The sequence below is a fragment of the Camelus bactrianus genome, unplaced genomic scaffold (assembly GCF_048773025.1).
Source record: "Camelus bactrianus isolate YW-2024 breed Bactrian camel unplaced genomic scaffold, ASM4877302v1 HiC_scaffold_59, whole genome shotgun sequence".
NCBI classification, from domain to species: domain Eukaryota; kingdom Metazoa; phylum Chordata; class Mammalia; order Artiodactyla; family Camelidae; genus Camelus; species Camelus bactrianus.
Window position 1 is genome coordinate 2,095,001 of NW_027413976.1, and position 11,970 is coordinate 2,106,970.

Below are 11,970 nucleotides of genomic sequence, written 5' to 3' on the forward strand. Positions count from 1 at the left end.
AGGACTCGCTGGGGACGGGAAGCGATGCCACCGCTCGGCCTCGGGCACCTGAGGGACAACCTGGAGCGCTCCAGGGGCACCGCAGAGGACCAAGGCGAGACACGCTCACACCCCGACGAGGGGGTACGTGGCGTGGCGGCGGGGCAGCCCTCCCCCGCCGCGGGGGAGGGCCGCTCGCGAGACAGGACGCCGAGCAGGCGAGAAGGCGAGAGTGTCTGCCGCGTCGCAAGACCCCGGCCCCGCCGACACCACAAGGCACGGGAGACCGAGGTCGGGCCGGAGTCCGCACCCCTGCCTCCCCCCCGCCACCCACGGGCGGCAGAGGAGAGGCGAGGGGCCCGCAGGCAGAACGAGAGGAGAAGCCACGTTCGCCATGAACGTCCCCGTCCCTCGTCTGGCGCGGCTTAGGCCCGGCCCGGGGGAGCATGACTTCACCACATCGGTCAGGTGAGTGAGTGAACGAGCGAGCGAGCGAGCCATGTGGGGCAGGGAGGCCCCAGAGGGGAGGGCCCGGCGAGGACAACCACCAGAGGGGCCTGCTTCAGCCTCGCCAGGCGCCACCCACTCCTCGGTCCTCTCCGAGGAGAGCGGCCAACGACCCCAGGCGGGGAATGCCTGACACGCGGCACGGAGCCTACGGGGGTGGGGTCGTGCCGGCCACCACCGGGTGCCTGCGGCGGGGAGCGCACGGGGTAAAAGACCCACGCCGCCACCTCACCCCACCGCCCTCGGGCCACCAGAGACCGGAGGTGGCACCACGGGCCACGTCAGCCGGACGCACACACGAGAGCCGGCGCGCAGGCCCGGGCGGGCGGCTCAAGTGTCAGAAGCGGAGTCGGCTACCAGGCCAGGGCTCACGCAGAGAGAAGCCCAGAGCCTCGCACGCGTCCGGAGACCCAACACTCGGTGACAGACACCGAGGAAGACCGTGTCAGCACCTATCTGCTGGCAGAAAATGCCCAACACGACGGGAAAAATGACAGCGCCCAGAAACGGGGCGGGTCCACGATTTGCAGGGGGGGGCCCCGGGACCTCGGTCCGGCCACCTGCCCCCAGCCCTACCCCCATAAATGGCAGCCCCGAAGCTCTCGGGGGCCATCTGATCGACCGGGGTGGGGGGGGTTGGTAGGGGGAGGGGAGAGGGGAGGGGGATTAGGAGGAGGCTTAGGAGGAGGAGTGGGAATGGGAATGGGAATGGGAATGGGAATGGGAAGGGACGAGAGGGAGACGGGATCAGACCGGGGACGCCCTGCCCTTTTCTCGCCCGCGTGGCCGGGGACTCGGGGAGATGCCACAGAGGCGCCTCCGACGAGAGGGCCCCCCACGAGGGACCGCTCCCGAGCACCGGGCCCCGGGCCGGGGAAAGCCTGCCTCCCCCACATCCCTCGCGGGACGCCCCCGTGCCGGTCCCCGAGTCCGGATGAAGTCTCGGTCCCTCCAACGCCACCGGAACCCACGCGGGCAGGCTTACGGGCCGGGGGGCACCCCCTCCCAGGCCTCCCGCGCCAACAGGGGCCGGCCCAGCCACGTCTCCGGATCCATCGGGACTCAGAAAACATTTCATCCAAGGAGGCGCCTCCGACGACCGGGAACCCCAGCGCGCCCGTCCCCGGCCTCACCGCACTGGGCCCGGGCCGCTCCTCGCCTCAGGAGCAGTCGTCCAAGGGACGCAGACGAGGGCCTGACCACCTAGCCGCCGGCGGCCCGGGCGCGGGACACTCTCTCCCTTTCCCCCGCGGCGGCAAGGCGCAGGCCGTGTCCGATCGGCTCGGGTCGGTCTCCGCGGCTGGAGGGGCACAGGCGGATGCTGGTCGACCAGGCCAGGCCACACGGCTTCCCCCGGCACACGAGATCCCGGGAGCGCGGCGACAGTCACCCCCTCATCATCCTGCGAGTCCAATCTGCGCCGAGAGCAGGACGCGCCCGCGGCTCAGCGCCACGGGGACTGTCACCGCCGGTGTCGCCAGCCTCCCCGAAGTCTGCCTCGGGCCCCGCCGCCGAGCCCCATCCCTTGCCGAGGTCGCCGACGCTCGGGAGAAGAGGGACGATCTCAGAGCGGCAGCCAGATGGCGCCCGACAACCGTCGCCAACGTCCCCGGAACCGATCCCGACCGCCGCCGGCCGCCCAAACGCCCGAGCTCGTCCCGGACTGAGGCGCCGGGCGGCCCCGTGGCGTCCGCCTCGGAGCCCGCTCACCCTCGTCACGGCACGGCACGGCACGGCACGGCACGACACGAGGCGACACGACGCGACGCGGCGCGACGCGACCCCGGCACCAGATCAGGGCGGGGAGGACGGAGGGAGCCGGGGTTTGGCAAGACACGGCCGGCCGGGCGGCTGCCGCGAAGGGGACGCGCTCCCCACGCGATTCCCCGGGCGGGGGAGATCACACGGACACGCCGGCGGGGCCGGGGCCGACGCCGCGGGTGGCCCAGAGCGACCAGGACGAGATCCCGGGTTCCCGGGTGGGAGGTTGGGAAGGGGAGGAGGGGAAGAGGGAGGGAAGGCGGGGGCTGGCAAACCGAAACCAGGCGAGCGCTCAGAGAACAACGCAGGAATCGGCTTTGGAGTCCGTCCTCTCGAATGCGGGAGGTCTTTCGAAAGCAGACAGGCAAAGCCCAGAAGCTAGAAAAGAAAGGATGAAGACCGCGAACCCCATCGAAGCGGAAAGAGAAATCGATCTCGGCACAGATCGCGACAAAGCCCAAAGACAACAAACGGGCGCGTGGGGAAAACGCACTCGCGGTCGGTCGTGAGAACACGGACGTCAGCACGGCTGACCACAACCGCAGGAAGGAGGAGGGAAAACAAAAAAATGCGGGCGGGGGTTCGGGGGGGGCGAGTCGATAGCCACCCGCTCGGTAAATCGAGGTTCAGTGCATCTACACAGAGCAACACTGTGCATGCGCATCCGCGTGTCTGGGTGTGCGTGTGTGTGTCGGTGTGTGTGTTTGACACAGTCAACGTGGACAAGGAAACTGTAGCCCCATCCGAAAAAAAAAAAAAAAGAAAGAAAAGAAAGGAAAGAAAGAAAGGAAAGAAAGGAAAGAAAGAAAGGAAAGAAAGGAAAGAAAGGAAAAAGGAAGGAAGGAAGGAAGGAAGGAAGGAAGGAAGGAAGGAAGGAAGGAAGGAAGGAAGGAAGGAAGGAAGAAAGGAAGGAAGGAAGGAAGGAAGGAAGGAAGGAAGAAAGAAAGGAAGAAAGAAATGAAGAAAGAAAGGAAGAAAGGAAGAAAGGAAGGAAGGAAGGAAGGAAGGAAGGAAGGAAGACAGAAAGAAAGAAAGAAAGAAAGAAAGAAAGTAAGAAAGTAAGAAAGTAAGAAAGAAAGAAAGAAAGAAAGAAAGAAAGAAAGAAAGAAAGAAAGAAAGAAAGAAAAGAAAGAAAGGAAAGAAAGGAAAAAGGAAGGAAGGAAGGAAGAAAGGAAGTAAGGAAGGAAGGAAGGAAGAAAGAAATGAAGAAAGAAAGGAAGAAAGGAAGGAAGGAAGGAAGGAAGGAAGGAAGAAAGGAAGAAAGGAAGGAAGGAAGGAAGAAAGGAAGGAAGAAAGAAATGAAGAAAGAAAGGAAGAAAGGAAGAAAGGAAGGAAGGAAGGAAGGAAGGAAGGAAGGAAGGAAGAAAGGAAGGAAGAAAGAAATGAAGAAAGAAAGGAAGAAAGGAAGAAAGGAAGGAAGGAAGGAAGGAAGGAAGGAAGGAAGGAAGGAAGGAAGAAAGAAAGAAAGAAAGAAAGAAAGAAAGAAAGAAAGAAAGAAAGAAAGAAAGAAAGAAAAAGAAAGAAAGAAAGAAAGAAAAAGAAAGAAAGAAAGAAAGAAAGAAAGAAAGAAAGAAAGAAAGAAAGAAAGAAAGAAAGAAAGAAAGAAAGAAAGAAAGAAAGGAAACATGAAAACAAACGACAAAACCCACCACCAAAGGGAAATCAAGTTGTAGAACTACTCTGGGGTTTAAAAACAAAAACAAAAACACCGTAGAAAAAGCACAACCGCAGCCCATCAGGGGTTCCTCTCCTCAACAGTCCAAGAACTCGGTCAACTCCACCTCCTAGAAGCCAGAAAACCAGGGATGAAACACACGCAGGAGATCCAAACGGACGTTTTCAGTTGAAAAGAAAAGAAAAATTTATTTTTTTCCTCCCCCAAATGGGGGAGGGGGCGAGGGGGAGGATGGAGCGTAGAACTCAGCGGCAGAGTGCCTGCCCAGCACGCGCGAGGTCCAGGGTTCGATCTTCAGGACTTCTGTTCAAGTCAATAAGGAAGTCGGTAAGTCAGGCAATCACTAAGTCAGGCAACAAACCAGCAAAAGAAACGAATTACCTCCCCTCCCCGAATAAACAAACAAGCACCGAAAGCAACAACAACAGCAAGAACCAAAAAAAAAAAAAGGCCTAAATAAATAAATAAATGTAAGTAAGTAAATAAATAAATAAGTAAACAAACAAACACAATTTAAAAAAGGGGAAAACGCACACATTTCCGTTTCTAAGAGATATCCGGACAGGCCCAGAACCTGGAATCTCGACAGCAAGTTCCAAAAACAAGCAGAAAGTGCCTGCTCCTGACGGAACACGTGATAGAGACCTCCGTTCGAGATGGGGCCGGGTGGGCGGGCTGGCAGGCGGACACAGAGCTCTCGACTCATACCTGACAGAATCCGCTCTCCGACAGAAGACAGAAGGCAACACGGAACAGGGGTTGGTGGTGGGGGCGAGGGGGAGAGGGCGAAACGGAGGTGGAGGAAAGCCATTAGGGAAAACAGGACAGAAGTCCCTCAAAACATTCCACAGAAAACTCCTGGAAGACCCGGCAGTTCCACTACGGGCCCGCGGATGGACGAATGGACAGTGCCACGTGGTCTGGAGAGACCTATACCTAGAGGGGATGATGTTAACTAAGTGACTTAAGTTCGAGAGGGATGTTGTCACTTCGAGGCAGAATCCCCAAGACAATACGCAGGAACACATGCAAGGAAGCTGAAACAGGCTCATGGATACCAAGAAGGAACAATGAGTGCAATGGGTGAGGGAGAGGAAAAAGTACAAGCTTCCAGTTAACTCCAATTAATAAATACACAAATTACGGGAGGTCATGGACAGCAGGGCGAGTAGAGTCAATCCATACTATTGTCATGAGGCTGTCCGGTGACGGATCCGTAACCAGACTCATCACGGTGATCATCGTGGAACATGGAAGAATCCCGAATCGCTATGTTGGACACGTGAAAACGGACATCCCATTGTCAGGTCAATTATGAGAGAGAGTAGGAGAGAGAGAGACAGAGAGAGAGAGAGAGAGAGAGAGAGAGAGAGAGAGAGAGAGAGAATTCTCACTGTCTTACCGGAAAAAAAAAAAAAAAAAAAAAAAAAGAGTTCAGTGAGATAAAGAGTGGATGTAGGTGAGGGCAATAGGTGGAGGAGATGAAAACCACGACGGCGACACATGTGCGGCATCCCACACGGTGGCAGTGCAGTGTGATCCTATGCATGCTCAGCTGTCTCCTAGCCACCTCCAAGTTGACATCCAGGGTCATCCTTTTAGGTTTCGTGGCTGCACCTTCGTCTGTCTCGGGCAATACTCTCCCTTGATTTTCCATGGGGGAAGGGAGGTGGGGTGGCCGGGCGGGCCACACCACGACACACCGCGTCGCGCGTGACCTGGAAAACAGATACACACCCGCCCACCACCCACGGGCTCCGAAATCGGTCACTGGTCACGACGCACACTTCGTCGGTCCCTTACGGAGCGATGGCGGACCAAACAGGCAGCGGCCAACTTTGTCGTGCACACAATGACGGTTCGTCCCTCGTGGAAACAAACTGATGACGAGACAGCGTGGTCAGGGGGCGGGTGTCCTTTCAGGAAGACAGAGTCATTGAAAGTCCCGCACACGGGAACTGTGCCAAGGGAGATCTCCATCACCCTACCCAACCCTGATCCAAATTCTCGTTCGGGCAGCTAAGGGTCAAGGTCAAAGTTTCTTTCTTCCCGGGGCAGGGGTCCTTTTGGGCCTCGATGGTTGTTCAACTGGAGAGATCACCCTTGGGCTGCATATACACTTCGGGGTGGTCCATAGGGTTCCACGACAGTCCCGCCACCAGGCAGGTGGTTCCACCTGATGAAACCGGTCTGGTCTTTCGTTCCAGGAAGACAAAGGTCCGTGGCTGAAGCCAACGAGAAACCCAGGGTGTGAGTCCGGAGCGCCACCAGTCAGGAAGATGTCTAGGCGTCGGGCTCGAAGAGGCTCGGGTGGCCTGAAAAACGCATGCGGGTTCAGGTCCACTTTCTGAGTGGCCTCCACAGCAACGGGCAGGAGGAGGGTCTCGAGAGGGGACACGGCAGTGACCTCTCTCCAGCGGATGTCCAGCTGCTCAGCCCGGCTCGGCGGGGCTTCAGGGAAAGGGCGGCTTTGGTTCTCGAGGATGCCAAGTCCAAAGCGGGAGAACCATGGGCAACGGGAGTCGGAAGAGCGTTGGCCAACCATCGGAGAAAACTCGAAGCACGCGTGACGTGGCCCAGCGTATCAGTGGAAGGCGGGGCGGGGCGGGGAGGGGGAGGGTGGCGGGAAGCACGCAAAGATGATGACACAGAACCGCATTCTCATCTCTATCACGCTGTACGAGAGTTTCCACTGAGACATGCTCCCCTTCCCCTGGTCTCTCCAAGGACGCGCATTTCTACCAAAAAATCACCCCCATTCAGACTTGTCGGCTGGCCAGATCAGCATACTTCCACGAAATTCGGCCTGAAGAGGGACAGACGTCCACGAAGCATAGCCATCGCCCCTAGAGGCTCTCGGACACCCGCTCTGCTGGAACGTTTCCTAAGGACGGCAGACGAAGACGGTCTCCACATGCTTTCCAGGAGACGTTCCTCAGAACGAGACCGTGACTGTTCCGAAGCCCGAATCGGTCACAGCAAATGTTCACGAGGAAGTCACGGTGAACCATCTGGGACACCAGTCTTTCCCAACCGGTCCACGTAGGGACACGATTTGGTCCTAGCCAGAAACAGACACTTTCTCCTCACAGCATCCTTTTATTTTAATTTAATTTAATTTATTTTATTTTATTTTATTTTATTTTATTTTATTTTATTTTATTCTGTTTCATTTTGTTTTGTTTTATTGTATTGTTTTGTATTGCATTGTATTGTATTGTATTGTATTGTATTGTATTGTATTGTATTGTATTGTATTGTATTGTATGTTTACATATGTACGTATGTAAGTAAGTATGTATGTATTCCGGTCTGTCTGTCTGTCTGTAGGTCCATCCATCCTCCGAAGGTATACCAGTCATGTCGGCCAACACACTGACAGATCTCGAGTCTTTTCTGTCAGAAAGATATTAAAGCACGTCCCCTTCGACTCATGGAGCCAGGAACGAACGCTTCCGTATCTCATCTTCTTTGGAAACGATCTAAACATTCCAGGGACGTCGCCAGATGCTTCAGTTGCAAGGGACCAAAAACTACGTGGAGGAGGCACCAATTTTTCAGAGATGGACCGCCTCCCCCCCCCCCCACACACACTACCCCCTCGGACTGCTTGGGGTGTGAACACTTCCTGAGACTTGAGACCGAGCCAACCATCGCTCCCAGACTCTTTTTTTTTTTTTTTTTTTTCCTGGCTGACACGTTTTATGACAGAGATAACCCACAGGAACTTAATGGATTCGGGGTAAACCTAGGGAGGCGAAAAGTTTCACCTCGAATGCTGCTCGTCACAATCAAGACATGGCTCTTTTCACGAGACCGATCCCTTGACATTTGCTTTTCTGGATGAAAGGATCTGTCCTAGATCATGTCAACCTGAAGGAAAACATTTGGGTTCCTTCCTGTTCGCATTCCCTGCCTGCATGTTCCCTTGAAAACCAGTTCCATAGAGCTCTTTCATGAATGAACTCTGGCAAGTGTATGTGGAGGAAGAAACATGCCAGGCCTACAAGCCGGGGACATACACAAGTGCCTACATGCATACATGCATACATGGGACCGGGCCCTTTCCAGATCCTTGGACGGCAGTACCATAGAAATGAGGATGGCTTCCACAAGACTCTCAGGCAAGCCAAGCTCTTTTGCGAAAGCGATAGCTTGTGCACAAAGGAGAAGGTGGCATGAGGGGAGAGGGAGGGGGAGTGCCAGCTCCCTGAGCAGCAGGGGCCATGCTTTTCTACCTAAAGGAAGGGCTTTGTCTCAGGATCACTGATCACTTCCATAAATCATCCGATATCTTGGATCGGCCGCAGGCGGCTCCAGGGTGAAGAGCCATCGCCCCAGGCTCTGTGGGGAATAGAGAAGACTTCCGTGAGGGGAAAGAAACGCATGAGAATTTTCTGCAAGAAAGCTCAGGAACAGATAATGTAAACACGGAGAGTTGAGCTTCCTGTCTCGTGACAACTAGGTCTACTGGGTCATGTCACAGAGAGCAAGCGAATCCTTTATTCCCCTGAGCCTTTTTCTTTTTCTTTCTCTATCTTTCTTTGTTCTTTGTTCCCTTTAGAGTGTGTGTGTGTGTCTGTGTGTGTGTGTGTGTGTGTGTGTCTGTGTGTGTGTGTGTGTGTGTGTGTGTGTCTGTGTGTGTGTCTGTGTGTGTCTCTGAAACTCAGGTACTGCCCTGTCTCATACAGACGAGACCAGCAGATCGACATGACCAGAGATTTTGTAGCTTTCATTTAAAAACTATAGGTCACTCACGAGTCGGGTAGGACGGGTGCTGCGTCCAGCGCAGCTCGGGACCGTGTCTGAGGACGGGCGACGCAAGAATGAAGAAACAAAGAGACCAAGTAAAGAGCGAAAATGGGACCAGGGGACTCAAGGTCTCGTGGATCTAGAGTGCCAAAAGCCTGGTCGACATCCTGTTTATTGGGAGTATACGGCTCAGGGAAAAAAAAAAAAAGAAATGCGATCAAAGAGGTGGGGCTTTAGATATTTCATGCCAGAAGCACGAAGTTCTGCTTGCTGGCTAACTGATTCATTTCAGGCCTATCCCTTCCAGGAACAATCACCCTCCTCGGGGGATGCAAAATTTCTAAGTGTATCCTGTGATTGCCTCTGGGACATCTCGAGATAGCAAATATTTCCCCGGGGTTAAACCACATGCTTTCCTGCCAGAACCAAGTTCTGTTAATGGATGATCTGGCTTCCCATGACCGTCCATTGTTTTACCCTAAGGAAATATCTGCCATCTGTTGCGCCCTCACGGTCAATCTCAGGATTGCCCCTCACACAATTTCTTGAGCATCATACATGTTATAGGTCATCGACTGTGTAAAACATGAAAACAAAGCAGGCGTGTGCATTTTTAAGCAAGTAAGTGTGAATGTAAGATTTTACGCTCATGGAAATGCTGGTGCAGCTTGGTTTCTAGTTGCTGGTTCTCCAGCAGCTTGTTTCCCAGCAGACGCGTAGGACACTAGAGAACCCACTCACTCAGAAAGAACCGATGGGACGGGTAAGGTTTTTCGGCTCGGAGGGTGAAAGCTTTTAAACTCTGTGTGGAAAAAAGACGTTTCAGGTGTATATTTCTCCTTAAGAAGGCTGCGAATTAGAGTTTCGACGAGGGAGACCACGCAGCAGTGTGTACGTTTAAAAAGGCCTCCGCGTGCCCCTCCCCACCCTTTTTTGTTTGTTTGTTTCTTCCATTCGGTTTCAGGTTCTACCTGATTCAGCCCCCTGGCCTCAGTCTCAGGCCACTGTGGGCTATGCAGACAGACGTTTCTGACGTTGTCGAGATGGACAAGATAAGGAGGGTTCCCCCCAGAGAACTGGGCCGCTGCTTCTATGAGATCAAAAAGCTGACCTACTCATCCAGTTCTATGTTTAGAAATTTGCTCCTTTCTGGGAAAGCGTAGAGCTCTGCGGTAGAGTGCGTGCTCAGCATGCACAAGGCCTTGGGCTCAGTCCCCAGTGCCACCACTGAAAACGTATAATAAATCTAAATAATTAATTGAAACGTAGATAAAGACACCTAATGACCCGTCCCCCCTCCAAAAAGATAAAAACTTCTTGTTAAAAAATTTTTATTTTATTTTATTTTTTCATTTTTTTAGTTAAAAAGGCAGGAGGAGGACGAGGACGAGGACGAGGACGAGGAGGACGAGGATGAGGAGGAGAAATTAGCTTCTTTCCAACAAGGAGATTTCCAGGTCAAATGGAGAGCCAAATATTTCTATGCTCTAAAACTTCAGCTTTCCACGTATCCTGGCGTCAAAACGTCGGCACGGGTAAAGATTGTTCATCATTCTGTGACTATGCACTTGCTGCATTTTGGAGTGTTCATCTGTCCTTTCTCTTAGGAATAGATGATCATCAGAAATAGCAGTTCTGTTGATTAAACCCCCTTTTAACATATCGTTGTTTCCTGGTCACTAAAGTTACCTAATAATCACTTCACAGTCTATGGAAGTCAAATCATTGTGCTGTACACCTGAAACTGATAGAGGGCTGTATGTCAAACCTATGTCAATAAAACTGAAAAAAGAAAAGAAGAAGAAGATGAAAAGAAAAGTCTGCTTGCTCGGGGCATCCGGTAAAGGCCCTCTTTCTGAGCGCACAAGGCAACCTCGGGCCGATTCACCCTGTCCCTGAAGAAGGGCAAAAATCCTCCACTCTATCTCCCGTTAGGTCCCGGACACTAGCCAGAGTTCCTCCTCCCTCAACCCCCACCCCGTTCCTGCGTCACACTGTGTGGGCTCAGGCACACAACCTATCGCTTTCCTTTAGCGTGTGGAATGAATATCGCCCGAAGGGAATTTCCTTTGTTGTCGTTTAAATAAACTGACGTGTTAATAAGTGCTCTGGAGGGACACATTCCCTTTGACCTGATCAGCCATAGTGACATCCCATGACCCAGGAATGTACAATATCATGGATTGGAAAGGATCTTAGAATTCAGAAATCATGGTGACGTGGGTCTGATGACCTAGCTGGCTCCATACAAACCAAGAGATGAAGGTGCCCAACGTTTTCACTCGATGCTGCCTAAGTTCTTGACAGTCACTTTAAAAAAGGAAAAGGAAAATTTGCATGGCACGCTTAGTTTTGAGAATGCTATCTGACTGCATGGTGGAACGCAAGGAAAAGCCGTGACGCTCGCCCACGGTATCGAGAGAAACGCAGAACCGTGTTTCTGGTAGCTTTCTTCACCGCTGCGCAAAGGCGGGAGCGACCGCTACCTCACGCAGAGGAGGAGAGGACGGGTTTCTCGGCCCCGTCACGCAATGCCAGGCAGAAGAAGCCTTCTCCGATGAGACAGAAGCGTGTCAAAGCGCATCCCTGCGTCGAAGGCTTCGGTTTCCCGGGGAAGGGGGTCGAGCCGAGGGACCCAGGCCCCCACGTCAGTCAGTCTTTCACTGGATTCACTGGCCTCGCTGTTACTCCTCAGCGATGGCCCCTCAGATTGCTCTCGTGTGTCTTTACCTTCTGGCTTTAGGAAGGACTTTAAACTTCGGCTGAGGGGCGGGACACCCAGAAGGGTTCTTTCAGTTCACCCCATCTTAGGTATTGCCATATCCAACACGTTGGTTTTCATCCCATCGTGGACCTACCTACCGGAGAGTTTCGCTGCTTAAAAGTCCCCTGTGCTCCACCTATTCATCAACAACCCCCCGCCACAACACACACACCCACACACCCACACACACACACCCACACACCCACACACACACACACCCACACAGACAACCTTCACCACCACCACCCCCGACCCCACTCATCTTTTCACCCTCTCTGGGGCTTTTGCCCTTTTGAGAATGAATGTCATCCAGAGCCGGTACCCTACAGGATGCCACCTTTTCAGATTGGCTTCTTTCAGGGAGTCAGGGGCACGCAGCAACGGCCCCGCCTGTCTCCCACAGGTCTCTCGGCTCCACGGGTCCCTGGTTTCCTTTTTAGAGCCAAATCACATGCTGTGGCACGGACCTAGCCCGGGCGACGTGTCCCTTCACCTCTTGAAGGACGCGTCTGTCCCGGTCGCCTCCACGGTT